The 20013-nt window shown below is 36.4% G+C and overlaps 1 protein-coding gene and 1 pseudogene across 2 annotated transcripts in view; one reads left to right on the forward strand and one right to left on the reverse strand.

The window, feature by feature from the left end:
• LOC138151149 (acyl-coenzyme A diphosphatase NUDT19-like) overlaps nt 1-4114 on the reverse strand; it is a 39945-nt pseudogene extending 35831 nt beyond the window's left edge.
• Nucleotides 1-20013, forward strand: part of SYT14 (synaptotagmin 14) — a 282879-nt gene that overhangs the window by 151895 nt on the left and 110971 nt on the right. The window lies entirely within an intron of this gene.

Below are 20013 nucleotides of genomic sequence, written 5' to 3' on the forward strand. Positions count from 1 at the left end.
GTGTGAATCCACCCAAATTTTCCTGTTCTGTGAAATAAGCAAACATACTAAGCAGTGCATTTGAGAGCTTGGTGTACAAACTTGACTCATGAGTTTCAAATTGAGAAACACACAAACTTAGAATTAATACCCTGTATACTGTTTACTTTAATGTCAATGCCTTTAAAAACTTTCATTATCTGTTTTGCGTGAGGCATAATGAATCAGTGCTGGGGATACAAAAAAAGGCAAATATAGTCACTGCCTTCAGGGAGCTGCCATTCTAATGGGGAAGACAATTTGAAACGACTAAAAAAAACTAAACTAAAAAACTACAAAAAATTTTAAAAGGGGTAAATTGGAGGTCATCTGTGATGGAAGGCACTAGCGTGGGGTGGGGAGAGGAGTGGAACTAGAAAAGGCCTCTTGCGTAAGGTGGGATTTGCACTGAACTCTGAGCAGGAGTGTTATATTTGAGGAACAGCAAAACAGTAGTAGTAAAGGCCAGTGTTGCTGGATTGTAGAGTAACTGACATGAAGTAAAATATAGGAAGACTGGAAAGGTAGGAAGGATTCAAATTGTGAAGGGCTCAACAAAGGATTTATGTTTTATCCTGTAGATAAAAGGGAACCATTGGAGTTTGCTGAATAGAGTGAAATGGCCAGACTTGTGCTTTGTGAAGATTACTTTGGCAGCTGAGTACAGGATGGACTGGAATGGGGAAATGAGGCAATAGTCTAGACATGAGATACTGAGAGCCTGTATCAGGGCAACAGCTTTGTCAGAGGAGGTATGGAGACATATATAAGAGGTATTGCAAAGATAGAGACAAGGTTTGGCAACAGATTAGATAGGGGAGACAAGAGTGAAGAGTTGAAGATGACACTAAGGTTGTGAGCCAGTTTTGGAAATGTTGAGTTTAAGGTATCTGTGGAACATTCAGTTCACAACATCTAGTTGGTGATGTGAGAGTAGAGTACAGGACAGAGGGTAGGGCTGGATACATTGATTTAAGTTTTGTTGACATTTAGTTTTATCAGTGTGAAGGAGTGGCCCCAAAGTTATCTTACTTATATTTTTCTTATTAATAGTGGGCTTGGCCATCAAAGTGTCATTGGCTTGGTAGGATGTGATTAATGACTATAATATAGCAATGACAGTATATATCCTATTTAGAAGGAACAGGTTAGATAAAAAGGTGGTGATGAAATAGGACTCTTCAAATTAGGATTAGGGAAGCATGGTGGTGAACATTTGGGTAAAGATCAAAGGAGAGAAAAATAGAAAATTCTTCTCATCAGCATTAAATATTTTTCAGCCCAGCCAAAATGAGTACGTGACAGATCTGCTATTCAGCATAGATGCATTTGGCTGGGTGTATCCCAAGATTCTATATTGAGCTTCTACTCTTTCTATATTCAGTTTCTTGGTGATCTCATAAGCTTTCACAAATTCAGTTATTTTGTCTGTGTAGATAACTTCCAAATTTACATATCCAACCACTATCACTAACTTTCTATTGTACATCTTCACCTGGTGTCCTATAGGCATCTTGAATCCATCATATACAAAAAAATCACTCTTCATTTTTCCTCTAAATACATCCCTTCCAACTCTGCTATTTCTGTTGAGTACCACCATTCTCCTTCATCTGGGCCTGCAGGTGAACCTCCCCCTTATTTGCAATGCGCAAAGGAGTTTTGGATATACTCACACATACATTTTGATATAGAAATATGACAAACAACAAAAATAAGCAAGGATAGGAAGGGAGAATAATTGAGAGAGGATGATACTTGGAAGTTGAGAGAAGATTATACTGGGGCAGATAGTGACACAGTGAATAGAGTACCCAGCCTGGAGTCAGGAAGATTCATCTTCCTGTATTCAAATCTGGCTTCAGATACTTTCTAGGTGTGTGACCCTCAACAAGTCACTTAACCCTGTTTGCTTCAGTTTCCTCATCTGTCAAATAGCTGGAGAAGGAAATGGCAAAGCATTCCAGTGTCTTTGCTAAGAGAACCCCTAATGAGACCACAAAGAGTTGGGCAGGACCGAAACAACTGAACAACAGCAGAAATACTGGGAAGCAAAAGAAAATTCCTGATCTTCTAGAAAATATTAAAAGGGGAATTGAAAAGAAAAAGGGAAAAAAGAATTAAAATCTCAGTAGTTGCCTTAAATTTCTTATTAGACAATTGGAGCATGACTGATGGTATATGAATGTAATGGGATATTATTATTCTGTAAGAGGTGACAAAAGAAATGATTTCAGAAAATCCTGGGTAATCTGAACTAATGCAGAGTGTAGTGGGCCTGAACCTGCTAAAGAAGGAGAGAAGTGCCTGCCAGGGAAGGAAAGGAGTTTCCTCAACCCTGCCCTTCTTGAAATAACCACCACCTCTTTCTCCCTTCTAGCACTTGCTGTGGCCTTCTCCAACTTCCACCTCCACCAGTTGTTTCACCTGAGGCTGTCCTGTGCAAGTAGCGTCCCCTCACACTTTTCAGTTAATGCTGATTCCCTAAGGTTCATGAATTAATTATTAACATGCTTCTGCCACTTCTTACCCTCTCTGTCCCAGTTATTGTGAACCCCTGACTGTCATTGTTCAATCCCATTCCCTATCCTTCAATGACTATTACCTTGATCCCATCTCTGTCACTGTCAGCAGCTCCTCCCAGCCCCACTTTAAAGCTACTAATTCCTTCCATTGTGCTCTTTGGAATGCCTGCTTCATAAATAACAAACTTGATTTTACCCTAAACTTTTTTCTTTTCTTACTCCTCTTTTTGAATTCACTGAAACCAAGTTCACTCCTGATGACATAGCCTAGTTGGCCACCCTTTCCAGCATGGGAAATTTCCATTTTCACTCTCACTGCTCACTTCTCCCACCCTCATTTCTTTCTCCTCCTTCTTCCTTACAACCTCACACCTTGATCTTAGTCCTCACCATGACCTCTGATCCTCCTATTTTCAGTTATTTCCCAGGCCACTATCCTTGCCCAGGCTTTTACTTTCCCATCTTGATTCCCTGGTCAACCAGTTCAACTCTACATGGCCTTCTTCTCTTGAGTCCCTTGTCTCCATATCCTTTTGCTGATTTTACCTTGTCAAACCTCAGCCTTGGATTATTCTCCTCATCCATTGTCTTTGTTCCTACTAACTTGCTGCTGAATGAAACTGAAGGAAATTATGAAACTGTACTGAGTCAACTGCAAATATAGATTATATAGCTACAACTTCCCTGTGATGGGAGTCCTTTTACATATACCTAATTGATTCACTATCCCACTTACTACTGAAGCTTTTCCAAAGCTTGTAGTCCTTCCTCAAGCCTCCCATGGTTCTCTTTCCTCCCACACTCTTGGCTAAGAACCTTGCCTCATATTCACTAAAAAATAAGCTGAGCCCATTCAACAAAAGTTCTTTCTTAATCTCCTCTTCTCAAATCAGTCAGATGTCTTCTACCACTGTCTCCTTCTCCCTTGTCTCACATGAAGAGGTGGCTTAGATATACACAGGACATGTATAAAAACAAATATAAACCATAGTGATTGAATTGAAGGAAGACATGAACAATTGAGGAAACATTAATTGTTTATGGATAGATCAGAATAATGCAAGAGTGCAATAGTCTCTAAATAAATTTATATATGTGTGCATATATGCAAATATCAAATTTATGTAGTATTACATTAGTTATTAGTATTAATGTGTATTGATACTGTATTATATTTATATATACATAAAACAAATACAATAAATATATGTGTAATTATAATTGGTTGTCCTTTGTTCTCAAAGGGGACCAAAATGATATCGCTGTGCTAGAGTCAAGTTAGAATGTGTCCCACTGTGGCTGATCAGACCAATACAAGCTCAGAATGTTCGACCACAGGTCAGTCACAAATAGTCTGTGTGAACATTTGGGGTGGAGTCTCTAAATTTACACATTTCATATTTCTTTTCAGTTACTTCAATTCTCTTTAGCTCATAGAGCACAGCACCTTCTTTGATGAGGGCATGCCATGCTGAGCGGTCCTTTGGGAGTGTTTCCCATGTTACACAATCAATTCCATAGTTCTTAAGAGAGGCGTTGAGAGTGTCCTTGTCTCTTCTTCTGACCACCATGTGAACCCTGGCCCTGTGTGAGTTCTCCGTAAAATGTATGTGTAACTATATAACTAACGCAATACCAATTAAAATACTAATGTGTTTCTTTGGTATCTATGGATAAAATCATAAAGAAATTTACATAGAAAAAAACAAAATCAAGAATATCAAGGGGGGAGGAGCCAAGATGGTGGAGCAGAAGCACTTCCTTCCCGCAGCTCTGGCTTCCACCCTCCCCAATCCATGTAAAAAGGGGACTCTAAACAAACTTTGGAGCTGCAGAACCCACAAAATGACACAGAGAAGCTAACCTCCCACCGAGGACAGCCCTGCAGGCCGGCAGGAATCCAGCACAGCGCTCTGGGAGCTGAGCCCAGCCCCATGCCTAGGCTTTAGCCCCAGGGCGGAACTGACCAGCCCCCAGCCAGAGGGACTCCAGATCAGCAGCAGCTGTGGCCATTTCCAGATTTATCAACACATAGACACAAAGGACAAAGTGAGAGGTCAGTGCAGTCTGGACTTTGGGACCAGTAAGTGGGCGTGCTGAGACGCCTGCACAGCCAGCCAGCACCATGTGGCAGTTTCAGCTCTTGGCCTGCAGAGTGTAGGGGGACCAAACACCAGTCTGAGGGGTAATCGCTCTTGCTTTAACCTTCTTGGATCTGGATTGCAGTCTAGGGTGGAGGTTCTGGGGTGTGTGTCCAGCTCGCCAGAGGGTGTGGAGACTTCAGAGAGGGCACTGATCTAATACCTCCAGCAGCTGAGAAAACCCCAGCGTCTGGGACGAAAGCTCCCCTGTCTGGTGGCAGAGTCCTACTGTGGCAAAAAGCCCAAAAGTCAAGTAATTGAGTGGCAAAATGAGCAGGCAAAGGAAACAAAGCAGACACAAGATTCCAACAATACACTCCTATTTGGGGGACAAAAAGGAGCAAAGCATGGAACAGGAGGAAAACAGTGAAGTCAGAACTCCTGCACCAAAAGCTTCAAAGGAAAATACAAACTGGTTACAGGCCATAGAGGACCTTAAGAAAGATTTTGAAAACCAAATAAGAGAAGTGGAGGAAAAATTGGGAAGAGAAATGAGAACAATGCAAGAAAATTATGAAATGAGAGTCAACAGCCTGACTGAGGAAAATAATACCTTAAAAAACAGACTGACTCAAATGGCAAAGGAGGCCCAAAAAGGCAATGAGGAGAAGAATGCCTAAAAAGTCAAATTTGCCAGATGGAAAAAGAATCTCAAAAACTCAATGAGGAGAATCATTGCTTCAGAATTAGATTGGAGCAAATGGAAGCTAATGACTTTATGAGAAATCAAGATGCTTTTAAACAGATCCAAACAAATGAAAGAATAGAAGGCAATGTGAAATATCTCATGGGAAAACCCACTGACCTGGAAAATAGATCCAGGAGAGATAATTTAAAAATTATTGGACTGCCTGAAAGCCATGACCAAAGTAAGAACCTAGAAATTATTCTCCAGGAAGTTCTCAAAGAAAACTTCCCTGATGTTTTAGTACCAGAGGGCAAAATAGAGGTTGAAAGAATCCACCAATCACCTCCTGAAAAAGATCCCCAAAAGAAAACTCCTAGGAATATTATAGCCAGTTCCGGAATTCCCAGATCAAGGAGAGAATTTTACAAGCAGTCAGGAAGAAACAATTTGAATATTGTGGAAACACAATCAGAATAACCCAGGATCTGGCAGCTTCTACACTGAGGGATCAAAGGGCTTGGAATATGATATTCCGGAGGTCAAAGGAGCTGGGATTAAAACCAAGAGTCACCTACCCAGCAAAACTGAGTATCATGTTTCAGGGGAAAATATGGTCATTCAGTGGAATAGAGGACTTTCAAGCATTCTTGCTGAAAAAACCAGAGTTGAATAGAAAATTTGACATTCAGATACAAGAAGCAAGAGAAGTATGAGAAGGTAAACAGGGAAAAGGAATCATAAGGAACTTATCAAAGTTGAACTATTAACATTCCTACATGGAAAAACAATAATTGTAACTTATGAAACTTTTCTCAGTAGTTGAAGGGATTAGAAATATATATATATATATATATATTTTTTTTTTCTATATATGAGGGTATATGGGCATATGAATGTGTATATATATATATATATATGTTTACAGGTATACATAGATAGAGGGCACAGGACCAATTTAACTGGAAGGAGTGATACTTAAAAGGTGAAATTAAGAGGTGAGAGGAATATAATGAGAGGAGATGGGGAGAGACAGACTGGGGTAAACTATCTCATACAGAAGAGGTAAGGGAAAATGGTTACAATGGAGGGGAATAATAGGAAGGCAAAAGGGAATGGGTCAACCTTATTCCCATTGAATTTGGCTTGAGGAGGGAGTGAAATATACACTAAATAGAGTATCTCACCCTCCAGGAGAATAGGGGGGGAAGGGGATGAGAGGGGAGATGAGGGTAGGGAGGGTAGGCTGGGTGGGAGGGAAGTTGGAAGCACTCATTTTTGAAAATAGACGGGATCAAAGTAGAGAATAGAACAAATGGGAGGTGGGATAGGAGGGAGGGAAATATAGTCAGTCTTTTACAATATATCTACTATGTTATTGTCTTGCATTAGCCACACATGTACAACCCATCCTGAACTGCTTATCTTCCCAGTAAGGGTGGGTGACAAGGAAGGAACGGAATGAATCTGGACTTGAAAGTTTTAAAATCAAATATATATGTGTACACACACACACACACACACACACACACACACACACACACACACACACATATATATATATATATATATATATATATATATATATATATACTCTTATTAATACCATCTTACATGTAATTGGGAAATAAGATATACAGGCACTGAGGCATAGAGATCCACTGGAAAAGTTGAAGGGGATATGGGAGAAAATATGGCAGAGAGCAGATTGGAGGAGGGGATATCCTGTGGGACTGCTATTTTGGGTCAGTGCGTAGGGGGAAAATGGGAAGAAAATTTGTAACTCAAAATCTGGCGGAAATGAATGATGTAAATCAGAAGTTAATAAAGCATTAAAAAAAGAATATCAAGAGGTATACTGAAAATGGGGGACAGTTCATGATGCTAATATTGTACACCCAAACTTTTTACTGTACTACAAAGTGATTATCACAAAAACTCTTGGTTTGGTTTTTATAGATATAATAGAAAAGTAACACTGCAAAGGACTAACACACACACCGGACAAAATATTTATAGAAGATTAATTTTTGGTAAATAAACAAAAAGTAACAAGTGTAATTGAGAAAATTAGTTATCAATTTGGTGAGAAATGGATGTAGTCTAATATATCACACTATATACTTCAATGAATTCCGTAGGAAAGTTGAGGTAAGCATTTTAAAAATAATTATAAAAAGTTTAAATAAAATGAAATAAGATGCTTATTATTAATTATTGAATAGAGATTAATTTTTTAAATTTATCAGATGGCTACACTTTAATACAGTAAGATTTTAAAATCATGTGCAACACTACAATAAGAAAAAGAAAATAGGGCATAAAGATATTCATTGTTAATATAACACAGAAAAGCTTAAGTCCTGTAATATATGAGGAACTGTTGAAAACTCCCAAAGGTAAATTCTAATCCCAATATGGTAAAAGGATATGGAAAGAATATTTAAGAAAAGAAAGACAAATTGTTAATCATTTAAAAATATTCAAGCCTAGTGTCAGTTAAAGAAATATCAATAAAATAACTGAGCCACTCCACACTCAACAAGTTGCCAAAAATAATTATAAAAAAAGAACTCATTGCTATTGGGCTTGTGAAGAAACTCATTCTCTGCCGGTATAATTGCATTCCTATAAAATATGTTTGGAAAGTAATGTAGCACATAGTACAAATTATGAAAATAATCTTACTCAAACAATAATTCCATTGTTGTGATTATATACTAAAAATGTCATAAAGAAAAAATGAACTGTTTGTTCAAAGATAGCCACATAATTATTTATATTTATTTAGCACTTTATGCTTGAGAGTTTAGTAAAATTCAACTGATAGTTATTAAATATTCCTAATATGCCAAATGCTGGGGATAGAAAGATAAAAATTTTTGCTCTGAAGCAGCCTACATTCTACTGGGGAGAAAATAATATTTTCATAAATTAGTTTTTAGCGAATATATGAAAACTACAAATAAAATATTTTGGGAATGAAAAAAGCATTAACTGTGGGCAGTAGGATGAGTATTTCTAGAAGGTGGAAGTTTAGCTGAGGGAACTAGAAATTCCAAGAGTAGAAGTGTGGTGGCATAGGCATTTGCAAAGAAATAAGTAGGAGATGGACTGTCATGTATGATCAACAGCAAGTAGGTGAGTTTAGCAGGAATGTGGAGTATGTGATACAGACTAACAAGAAAGGAAAATATGACCAAACTTACAACAAAATTGTCGGTTACAACTCAAGATATACATCTTTTACATAAAGTGAAATGTGTCAAGTTGGTTACCAAACTTTTTTGTTCCTACTTCAACAACATCTCTGTATCTTTGTTTTTCTTTCTACTCACATAGTACCACCCTAGTTTAGGCCCTTACCAAATTTCTCCCATGGACTATTGCAGTACCCATTTCATTGGTTTCCCTGCCTCAGGTCTCTTCCCCTTTATAATCTATCTTTTATACAACTGCCAGAAAAATTTTTCCAAAATGTAGGTCCATGTCACTCAGTTAACCACAGTAGCTCCCTGTTGCCTTCAGGACCAAATATAAACTCTTCTGTTTTGCATTGCAGATCCTTCACAATCTGCTCTCAATCAGTTTTTATTTAAAAAAAAATAAATTTAACAAATGTCAACAAATATGAATATTTCAACATACAATGAAATGTAGAAATGTGATTATGTGTGAAACTATGAGTCTCCGTTACATACCATTTTTCTTTTTTTTTTAATTTTTTGGTCTTTATTAATTTCTTTGTTTACTTTTAGTTTACAAGATTCAGTTCCACAATTCCTTGAGTTTCAAATTTCTCTCCCTCCCTTCCTCCCCTCATCTCCCCATGACAGCATACAGTCAAGTATAGGATCTGAGAATACTTTCACATTAGACATTAGTCAGGTTGTAAAGAAGGATTGTGTCAGATGGAATGAACAGTGGGAAAGAAGAAACAAAACCATACAAGAAAAAGAAAAAGATCAGGTAGTTTACTTCAATCTGAATTCAAACTCAGTTCTTTCTAGTTCTTTCTCTATATGTAAACATCTCTCTCCATCATGAGTCTTTTGGGCTGGACTTATAAGCCTGCATTGCTGAGAAGCGTCCAGTCTATCAAAGTTGGTCATCAAACATATGTTGTATCTGTAATTGTGTACAAATTTCTCCTGGTTCTACTCTTCTCACTCAACATCAGTTTGTGTAAGCCTCTCCAGGTAAACACAAAGTCCATCTGCTCCTCGTTTCTTATAGCACAATAGTATTCCATTACATTCATATACCACAACTTGTTCAGCCATTCCCCAATTGATGGGCACCCCCTTAATTTCCAATTCTTTGCCACCACAAAAAGAGCTGCTATAAATATTTTTGTACATATGGGTCTTCCTCCCACTTCTATGATCTCTTTGGGATACAACCCTAGAAGTGGTATTGCTGGATCATATGGTATGAAATTATTTATAGCCCTTTGGGCATAATTCCAGATTGCTCTCCAGAATGGTTGGATCAGTTCACAACTCCACCAGCAATGCATTAGTGTTCCAGTTTGTCCACATCCTCTCCTTCATTTGTAATTTTCCTGTTTTGTCATCTTAGCCAATCTGACTGGTAAGATGTTGTACCTCAGAGTTGTTTTGATTTGCATTTCTCTAATCAATAGTGATTTAGAGCATTTTTTCATATGCTTATAGATATCTTTAATTTCTTCCTCTGAAAACTGCCTGTTCATATCCTTTGACCATTTATCAATTGGGGAATGACTTGTATTCTTATAAATTTAACTCAATTCTCTATATATTTTAGAAATGAGTCCTTTATCAGAGACTTTTTAATTAAAGAATTCTTTCCCAATTTCCCACTTCCCTCTTAATCTTGGTTATATTGGCTTTGTTTGTAGAGAAGCTTTTCAATTTAATGTAACCAAAATTATCCATTTTGCATTTTATAACACTTTCTAATTATTGTTTGGTCACAAAGTCTTCCCCTCTCCACAAATGACAGGTAAACTATTCCTTGCGTTCCAAGATTGCTTACAGTATCAGCATTCATACCTAGATCATGCACCCATTTAGACTTGATTTTGGTATATGGTGTTAGATAATGGTCTATGCCCAGTTTCTGCCATACTATATTCCAGTTTTCCCAGCAGTTTTTGTCAAATAGTGAGTTCTTATCCCCAAAACTGGAGTCTTTGGGTTTATCAAATAATAGATTACTATAGTTGTTGACTGCTGAGTCTCGTGTGCCCAATCTATTACATTAATCCACTATTCTATTCCTCAGCCAGTACCAAGTAGTTTTGATGACTGCTGCTTTATAATACAGATTAAAATCTGGTAAAGCTAGTTCTCCTTCCCTAGCATTTCTTTTCATTAATTCCCTTGATATTCTGGACTGTTTGTTCTTCCAAATGAATTGTTACTATTTTTTCAAGCTCTATAAAGTAGGTTTTTTTTGGTAAATTGATTGGTATGGCACTAAATATATAATTTAGTTTAGGTAAAATTGTCATTTTTATTATATTATCTCGACCCAGCCATGAGCAATTGATGTTTTTTTCCAATTAGCTAGACCTGACTTTATTTGTGTGAAAAGTGTTTTGTAATTGTGATCATATAGGTCCTGGATTTGTTTTGGCAGGTTGATTCCCAAATATTTTATGTCTACAGTAACTTTAAATGGGATTTCTCTTTCTATCGCTTGCTGTTGAATTTCATTAGAAATATACAGGAATGCCGAGGATTTATGTAGGTTTATTTTATATCCTGCAACTTTGCCAAATTTATTTATCGTCTCAAGTAGTTTTTTACTTGATTCTCTAGGATTCTCTAAATATATAATCATATCATCTGCAAAGAGTGATAGCTTAATTTTATTCCTTTGATTTTTTTTCTTCTCTAATTGCTGCTAACATTTCTAGTACCAGATTGAATAAGAGGGGTGATTAGTGGACACCCTTGTTTCATCCCTGATCTTACTTGAAATGCTTCTAGCTTATCCCCATTACATATAATACTTGCTGATGGCTTTAAATAGATGCTACCTATTATTTAAGGAAGGCTCCATTTATTCCTATGCTTTCTAGTGTTTTTAATAGGAATGGATGTTGTTTTTTGTCAAAAGCCTTTTCTACATCTATTGAGATAATCATGTGGTTTCTGCTAGTTTTATTGTTGATATGATCAGTTATAGTGATGGCTTTCCTAATATTAAAACATCCTTGCATTTCTGTAATAAATACTACCTGATCAAAGTGTATTATTCTTGTGATAAGTTGCCGTAGTCTTTTTGCTAATATTTTATTTAAAATTTTTGCATCTATATTCATGAGGGAAATTGGTCTATAATTTTCTTTCTCTGTTTTATCTCTTCCTGATTTAGGTATCAGTACCATATTTGTGCCATAAAAAGAATTTGGTAGGACTCCTTCTTCACTAATTTTCCCAAATAGTTTGTAGAGTATTGGAATCAATTGCTCTTTAAATGTTTGATAGAATTCACTAGTAAATCCATCTGGCTCTGGAGATTTTTTCCTAGGGAGTTCACTGATGGCTTGTTCAATTTCTTTCTCTGAGATGGGGTTATTTAAGTAATTTACTTCCTCTTCAGTTAATCTAGGCAACATACTATTTTTCTAAAAGACTATATTAAATTTAACATTATCCTGCTGATATATTATTCTTCTTTTCTGTGTTCACTTCCAAAATTCCTTATACTAAATTATTTATGTTTCTTTCTTTTAAAAAAAAAAGTTTTTAATTGATGTCTTCATAGTTCGCTAGTATTCCTATCCCACCACTTCTCAGAGAGCCATTCTGTATAAACAAATAGCATTTTTGGAGAGAAAAAAATTTAAAAAGAGGGGGGAAATCAGCTTACTTTTATCAATACTTTGAAAAAGTATGAAAATATATGCAGTACTTGTGGACATTCCACCTATATGTGGGAATAAATTAGGAGTTAATTTTAATATCTAATCTTTCAATCCATGAGTTTTCTTTATAATTTTTGTAACATTTGATTTTTTGATTGGGAGGGGAGGAACGTTCTTTCCATTTACATTGTTTTAGTCATTGTGTGTATATTTTGACTCTGCTTACTTTATTCTGTATCATTTCATGTAGATCTTTCCTTGTCTCATTGTATTCATCATTTCTTAAAGCACAGTCATATTCCATTTACATATATTTTACCACAGTTTTTTTTCAGCATTACTTAATTGGTGGGCATTGACTGTTTAGAATGTGTTATGGAATATGGTGTAAGGTGTTGGTCCAATCCTAGTTTCTTCCACATTGCTTTCCAGTTTTCCCATGAGTTTTTATTACATAGTAATTTATGTTTCCCATTTCATGAAACACTGGGTTGTTGAGTTACTATTATTGAGTATTTCTAATTCTCCCTTGTCTAGTCTGTTCTATTGATCACCTTTTTTTATTTTTTTAACCAATGCTAGATGGTTTTGATGACTTCTACTTTGTAATATACTATGAGATTTGGAAGTGCTGTTCCCCCTTCATCCCTACATTTATACCTTTAATTTTAAAATTTCGTTCTCCTGTCTGATTGCTGTTGCTAGCATTTCCAGAACTGTAACAGATAATAGTAAGGAGAATAGACATCCTTGTTTTACTCAGTATTTATTGGAAAATGTTTTAGTTTATCCCCATTGCATGTAATAGATAATTTTTATAATAATAAAAGGCCTTCTATATCTGCATTTTGTAGGGTTTTATGTTTTAGCATAAATGAGTTGTAATTTGTCAAAGGCTTTTTTCTTCTATTGTGATAGACATGATTTTCAAAGTTTTAATTTTTAATATGATTAATTATGTTGTTTTCTTTATGTTAAATCATCCTTTCATTGCTGATATAAATACATCTTGATCATAAAGAATTATTTCTTGGATGAATGACCATGATCTATTTGAAAGAATTTTATTAAAATATTTTGAATCAGTATTTATTAAAGCTATTGGTTTATTGTTCTCCTGTGTTTTATCCTTCCCTGGGTTAGGTATTAGTCTCATAAAAAAGAATGATAACCGGAGTGCTTCTTTCTCAATTTTCTGAGAATAATTTGTGTGGTATGGATCCTTTCTCTCTCTCCTCTTCCTTCCTTCCTTCCTTCCTTCCTTCCTTCCTTCCTTCCTTCCTTCCTTCCTTCCTTCCTTCCTTCCTTCCTTCCTTCCTTCCTTTCTTCCTTCCTTCCTTCCTTCCTTCCTTCCTTCCTTCCTTCCTTCCTCCCTCCCTCCCTCCCTCCCTCTCTCCCTCCTTCCTTCCTTCCTTCCTTCCTTTGTTAGTTGTATGGTTAGTTCTATTTCCTTTTCTTAGGTTGTATTACTTAAGATCTCTATTTTCTGTTGTTTGAGTGATTTATATTTTCAAGGTATTCTTTTTTTGTCTTCTAAGTTTTGTTAGCATAACTGTTCTTGATTATTCAGAAACAGGGTCTCTTCTCATTTTGTTGTGATTCCATTGGTATTTTATTTTCTTCCCTCCTTTTAATCAGAATGGCTAAATGTTTATAAATTTTATCGATTTGTTAAAAATTTCTCCTTTGATTTTTAAATATTTCCTCTCGTGTTTATTTTAGGTTTGCTTATTTGTTGACTTTCTAATTTTCAAAATGTATGTTCAATTCATTAATCATCTCATTTTCTATTTTAGTAATGTATAAAGATGTGATTTTTCATTTATGTACTATTTTAACTGAACCCTAATAATTTTGTTTCATTGTTATCATTTTCTTTCACACAATTATTATTTCTTATTGTTTCTAGGATTTGTCCTTTGGCTTATTCATTATTCATGATTTTATTGTTAAGTCTTCCTTTGGATCAGTATTTTTTGTTTTTGGTCCTGGATTACCATTTTTATGGTATTATGGACTATAAATAATGAATTTACTATTTCTTTTTACTTTTTACATTTGTTTACACTGTCTCTGTTCCCTAAAAATACAGTCAATTTTAATAAAATTTCTATGTATTGCTGAAAATATGTATACTCTTTAGCATTCCATTTAGAAGACACCTTATATCTTTTACTTTTTTTCCAGCAATTTGTTTAGTAATATATTTTCCCTTTTGTTTATTTTTCTGTTAGATTGCAGGATAATATATGTACAGTACTTAGAACAGTGCCTGGCACATAGCAGATACTACATAATTATTTACTTCCTTTTCCCTTCCCCTTCCTTTTCATTAAATTCTGGTGGCTCCCTGTAACCTCAAGGATCAAAATTAAAATCCTCCATTTGACAGTCAAAGACCTTCATAACCTAACTCAATTCTACCTATCTAGTCTTCTTACACCTTACACATGAACATGCATGCAAACACACACACACACACACACCCACTGTAATCCAGTAATACTCTGCTCCTTGATGTTCCCCAGACAAGACACTCCTTCCAGTTCTGGGCATTTTCATTGTCTATCCTCCCATGCCTGGAATGTTCTCCTTCTTACCTCTATATCCTAGTTTTCCTGCCTTTTTCTCTGCCCCAACTAGGGGGCCTTTGGGAAACCTTCCCTAATCTCCCTTAATTCTAGGGTCTGGGGATGTAATCTGTTGATCATCTCCAGTTTATCATCTGTCTGTCTATCTATCTATTTGTGTGTATATATTGCTTATTCATATGTAGTTATTTTAATGTTGTCTCTCACATACATAATGAGCTCCTCAATGGCATGAACTGTCTTTTACTTTTCTTTATGAAATTTGACTTCGCATTTTAGCCAAATGTGTTCATAACCCACAGATAGAGATAGCTGGTTAATGGAGTATATTTAGATCTAAGATGACTGTGATGACAGGGACTTGAGCCTTCTTTATTGTAATTACTATTCTAAGGAACAGCAGCAGAAACTGAAAATCATCTCTTTCATCATTGGCATTTTTTCTTTGGTTATAATATTGTCTTGACCTCTGTGACTCCTGATTCATCACTCCTGCTTGAATACCAAACCCAAATAATATCCATATTATCTCAAGTCATAATATTCTTTGTCCAATCTAATCATTAGCAATCTTCCATTGCTCAAATTTGTTACAAATTATGAGTGTAAATTGGTTGGTTGTTGTCCTCCATGCTTGAAGAAGACTAAAATGGCATCATTATGTCAGTGTCAAGGTATAGTGTGTCTGACTGTGGCTAATCAGACTAATATGCTCTCAAAAGGTTCTACCACAGGTAGGGCATAAATAATCCTTATGAACATTTGGAGTGAAGATGTCTCTAAATTTGCTCATCACATGTTTCTTTAGAGCTACTCCAATTCTCCTTTGTTCATAGAGTACAGTGACTTGTTTAATGTGGACACAGCACACTGGGTGGTCCTGTGTCAGTGTGTCCCATGACTCTAGGAGAAATGCCAGGTTCAGAACAGAGGTCTGTAGACAACATCCATTGATCTGAATAAGGTCTTTGCTACTATCACTTGTGAAGGCTTGTGGAAGATCATGGCAAAATTTGGTTGCCCAGAAAAGTTCATCACTACTGTATACCAGTTCCATGACAGCATGCTTGCACAGGTTCTGGATAATGGATGGTACTTCTGTACTTCCCCAGTCATCAGTGGAATAAAGCAGGATCGTATGCTTGTTCCCATGCTTTTTAGCATTATGTTTACAACAGTGTCATCATACACCTTCATCAAGGATGAAAATGGCATCAAGGTCAGCTAATAGTAAAGTATTCAACTTGAAAAGGCTACAAGCCAAGAATAAAGTAGAGGGAAGGTTGGTGTACAACTTTTCTGTTCACAGATGTTTGTGTGCTTAATGCAGCACCTGAGGCCAAGATGCAACAAAGTATGGATCAGTTTTCTATCATTTATGTGAATTTTGGCCTGATGATTAACACCAAGAAAAGAGATTCTTCACCAGTTGGCACCACATCATCCATAAATAGAACCACTGATTACTCCAAATGGAGAAATTTTGAATGCTGTGGATAAGTTCACTTACCTTGGCAGTATATTTTTCCAAGGATGGGTGTAAATTACTCTATCTTCCCAGGCATAATTTTCCAGAAGTGTTTTCACAATTTTAGGTGCTTCAGCCTTCCTCCATATGCTTCCCTGATGTAGCTGATTTACATGTGATTGCCCAGCATCCTGATTTGCATCGTCACTGGTATTGGTAGTGGTAGTAGTAGAAGTAAGAGCTATATTTTATTTCATCTCTTTTTTAAAAGATCATCCTATAAGATATGATATAGGGGACAGAGAGTCAGATTTAGAGTCACTAATACCTGAGTTTAGATACTGTCTCGGAATCTTGCTGGCTATGCGACCCTGGCCGAATAATTTAACTTCTATGGGAATCTGTTTCCACATTTGTAAAATAAAAGATTTGAAAGCCCCTGTGAATATAAAATTGTCATCTTATGAAGCTAATGGGAATTTAAATATGCACACACACACACAGATCATTGTTATTTGGACAGATTTGCAGTAGATCATCTTGCAAGTTTAAATTGGCCTTGGGAGGCATACCACATTAGTACCCTCTTCTACCTCCTTGATTGAAGGAAAAGGATATGAACTCTAAAACCTTCTTTTAAGGAGAGGTGACAGGACAGCCATCTATTTACCACCAGCTTACACTCTCGAGCTTTGTACTTCTCTATTGTGTCATCATGACCCTACCCCATGTACCTTTCCTTTCCCTTCCCTTTTCCAGCTTCTTTTTGTGAGCTATCTGTCTCTATTAGATTGTAAACTCCTTAAGGGCAGTTTTTATTTGTATTTGTATTTGTATCCCCAGGCCTTAGTACAGTACAGGACACATAATAGGCGCCTAATAAATATTTATTGACTAATTGAGATTATACTGTCATCCCTTCAAGTGGTAAAGTGTTTAAGTTACATTTCTTATGAAGGTTTGAGGTTTTTTGGTTTGGAAATGTCAAGTCTTATATTTATCACATCGTGATAATATTAAATATTAAACAACTGATCATGAACAGTGTGTTATTTATTCATTTTCACAGAAGAGAGATTTGGTGAAAAGAGGAATCATTCAATTGGCTGATTTATTTTTAAATTTGCATGAACACATAGGCATCCCTAACAGTGCTTAAATCAGTCATATTGTCAGTTAAGGATGCTTCTACATCCTAAAAAATTCACTAGAATGAAGAGTGTCTTTGTTGGTGGTGCTACATTGCAAGGATGCACTTTTGTAAAATCATCATCATGATTGAATAATAGGTTAAATTGTATGGCATTACTCAGAGACAGCATGGTTCAGTCAGGCAAGAGGCACTTAATAAGTGCTTACTGTGTGTCAGGCACTGGAGATACAAAAAATTGAACACATTCCTCTTAAGAAGCTTACATTATATCAAATGAAGCAATATGAACATGTAAGTAAATTCAAGGAAACTTCATTGAGGGGAGTATAGTGGTACTAACATATGAAAGGATTAGGGTATCTCCTTCTTAGAAGAGGTGGCATTCCAGCTGAGCTGTAAACAAAAGCTAGGGGTTCTAAAGGTAGAACTGAGGAAGGTGTGTATCCTAAGCATGAAGGACAGCACTGGAGGTTTGAGATGGAATATTATTTGTGAGGAACATAGAATGTATGAAGGAGAGCATTTTTGTACAATAAGCCTAGAAAGATTGGCTAAAGTAAAATTGTAAAGGACTTTAAATGTAAAACTGGAGTTTTTATTTTGCTCAGAATCAACATGGAGGCATTGAGTTTATTAAGTATAGGGGAATGACCCATGTTCTTCCTCCACTTCCTTGTTTCACTTAAGCTAGGTGACTCAGGACAACAGTGAACTAGCTTAATTTTGAGGAGCTCCTGAGGTATGCCTGTTTCTTGCCAGAGGATAATCTAAATGTAGGATGGAAATTTAGGGCCAGCGACAAAAGTGACCCCACTAATAGTTGATAGATTTCAATTCTCAGAGATCTAGAAAGAGAGGAATTGGGACATTTCCGTACCAAGGTGCTATGTGGCTATTTATCAGTTTCCCTTTTATCTACTGACAATCCACATCCATTCTCTTGTCTGTTCAGGAAATCCATTTGTCCTTGCCCAGGATATTAGTACCATTTATGCCCTTACTAGTCTAGTTTGACACTCAACCCAGTTTGCTGCACATTCTGTAACAGTTTAGCCACCCAATGAAGGTCACAGGGTGTCAAGGAGTAGAGGTACATTAGGATCCCAGTTAGCTGGGTCACTTAGCAAGGAAGTTTGCAGTGTGATGAATGAAGCCAAGAGCTCAGTGTGTTAATCATGTTTGGTCACCAGATCAATGTATACCCATGACACCATCCACCATGCTTTTGGGAGGTAGGAAAATTCTGAGTCAGCCAGTTAGACTTGCACTTTAAGAAAATTATTTTAGCTGCTGTATAAAGAATGGATTAATTCAGGGAAACCAATTAGGAGTTGTTGCAATAGTCCAGGCAAGAGATGATGAGGGCCTGAAGTATAGTGGTAGACATGCAGGTAAAGAGGAGAGAAAGGGAAATATGTAAGAGATATTGTGGAGGTAGAAATGACAAGATTTACCAAATGGTTGAATATGTGGTTGTAAGGGATAGTGAAAATTCAAGGATAATGCCAGGGAGTGTGAACCTTTAATTGGAAGGATGGTGATGTCCTTGACAGAAATAGGGAAGTTCAAAAGGGAGATAGTTTTGGGGAGAAAGATAATAAGTTCATTTTTGCACAGATTCAGTTTTATACTATGAAATAGGCCAGGGTGGAAGGGAAAGGGAATAAGCATATACATACACATATACATACACACAGACATATATATATATATATATATAAAATGTGTATATATATATATAGAGAGAGAGAGAGAGAGAGAATGTATGTGTTTATGTGTACATACATACATATATAGATACAGAGAGAGAATAGCAACGCGAGCATGAACTGTGTATCAGGCACTGTGCTAAGTGCTTTACAAGTATTATGTGATTTGAACCTTACAACCCTACAAGGTAAGTGCTGTTATTATCCTCTTTAACAGGTTAAATCAATTGCCCATGTTCACATAGCTACTAAGTGTCTAAAGCCAGATTTGGATTTAGGTTTTCCTGATTCCTGCATTCTATCTACTGAGCCACTTAGCTGCCCATATTAAATATCTATTAAACAATTGGAGGTATACAACCAGAGCTTAGCAAAGAAACTAGAGAGATAGATGGTATGGCACCAATGTAATACCCATAGCAGCTGCTATGAACATGCATACATACTTCTAGGGTAGATTCACAAAATATTATAAACTCTCTTCCTCAAAGGCAAAACCAAAATATTTATTTGGAACATCACTATTAGGATGCCAGTAAGTGAGATTTAGCAAGGTACTTATCACCAAGCCAGGAAGTGCTAGCATTGCAAGCATTCTTTCTGTTAGTCCTCCCCACAAACAAGTTCCTCCCTCTACTCTGCCTCACTCTTGCTCTCTGCTCTACCTCTCCTGCTCTATTGAATTATTCCCTTGGGAAAACTCCTCTCACACTGGGTTCCATGTGACTCAGGCTTTGTGTGATTCAGGCTGCATGTGACTCAGGCTGTATCACAGCTATGAGCTGGGCCAAACTCAAAGCAGGTCACATAGGCATATTAATGTGTGGAGAAGATCTTCCTAGTCCATTAACATTACAGATATGTAGAAAGATGACTATATCTATCTATCTATCTATCTATCTATCTATCTATCTATCTATCTAT

The sequence above is a fragment of the Petaurus breviceps genome, unplaced genomic scaffold, assembly GCF_028583685.1.
Source record: "Petaurus breviceps papuanus isolate PSGF00001 unplaced genomic scaffold, PetGlider_PUasm1.0 90895, whole genome shotgun sequence".
Lineage (NCBI taxonomy): Eukaryota > Metazoa > Chordata > Mammalia > Diprotodontia > Petauridae > Petaurus > Petaurus breviceps.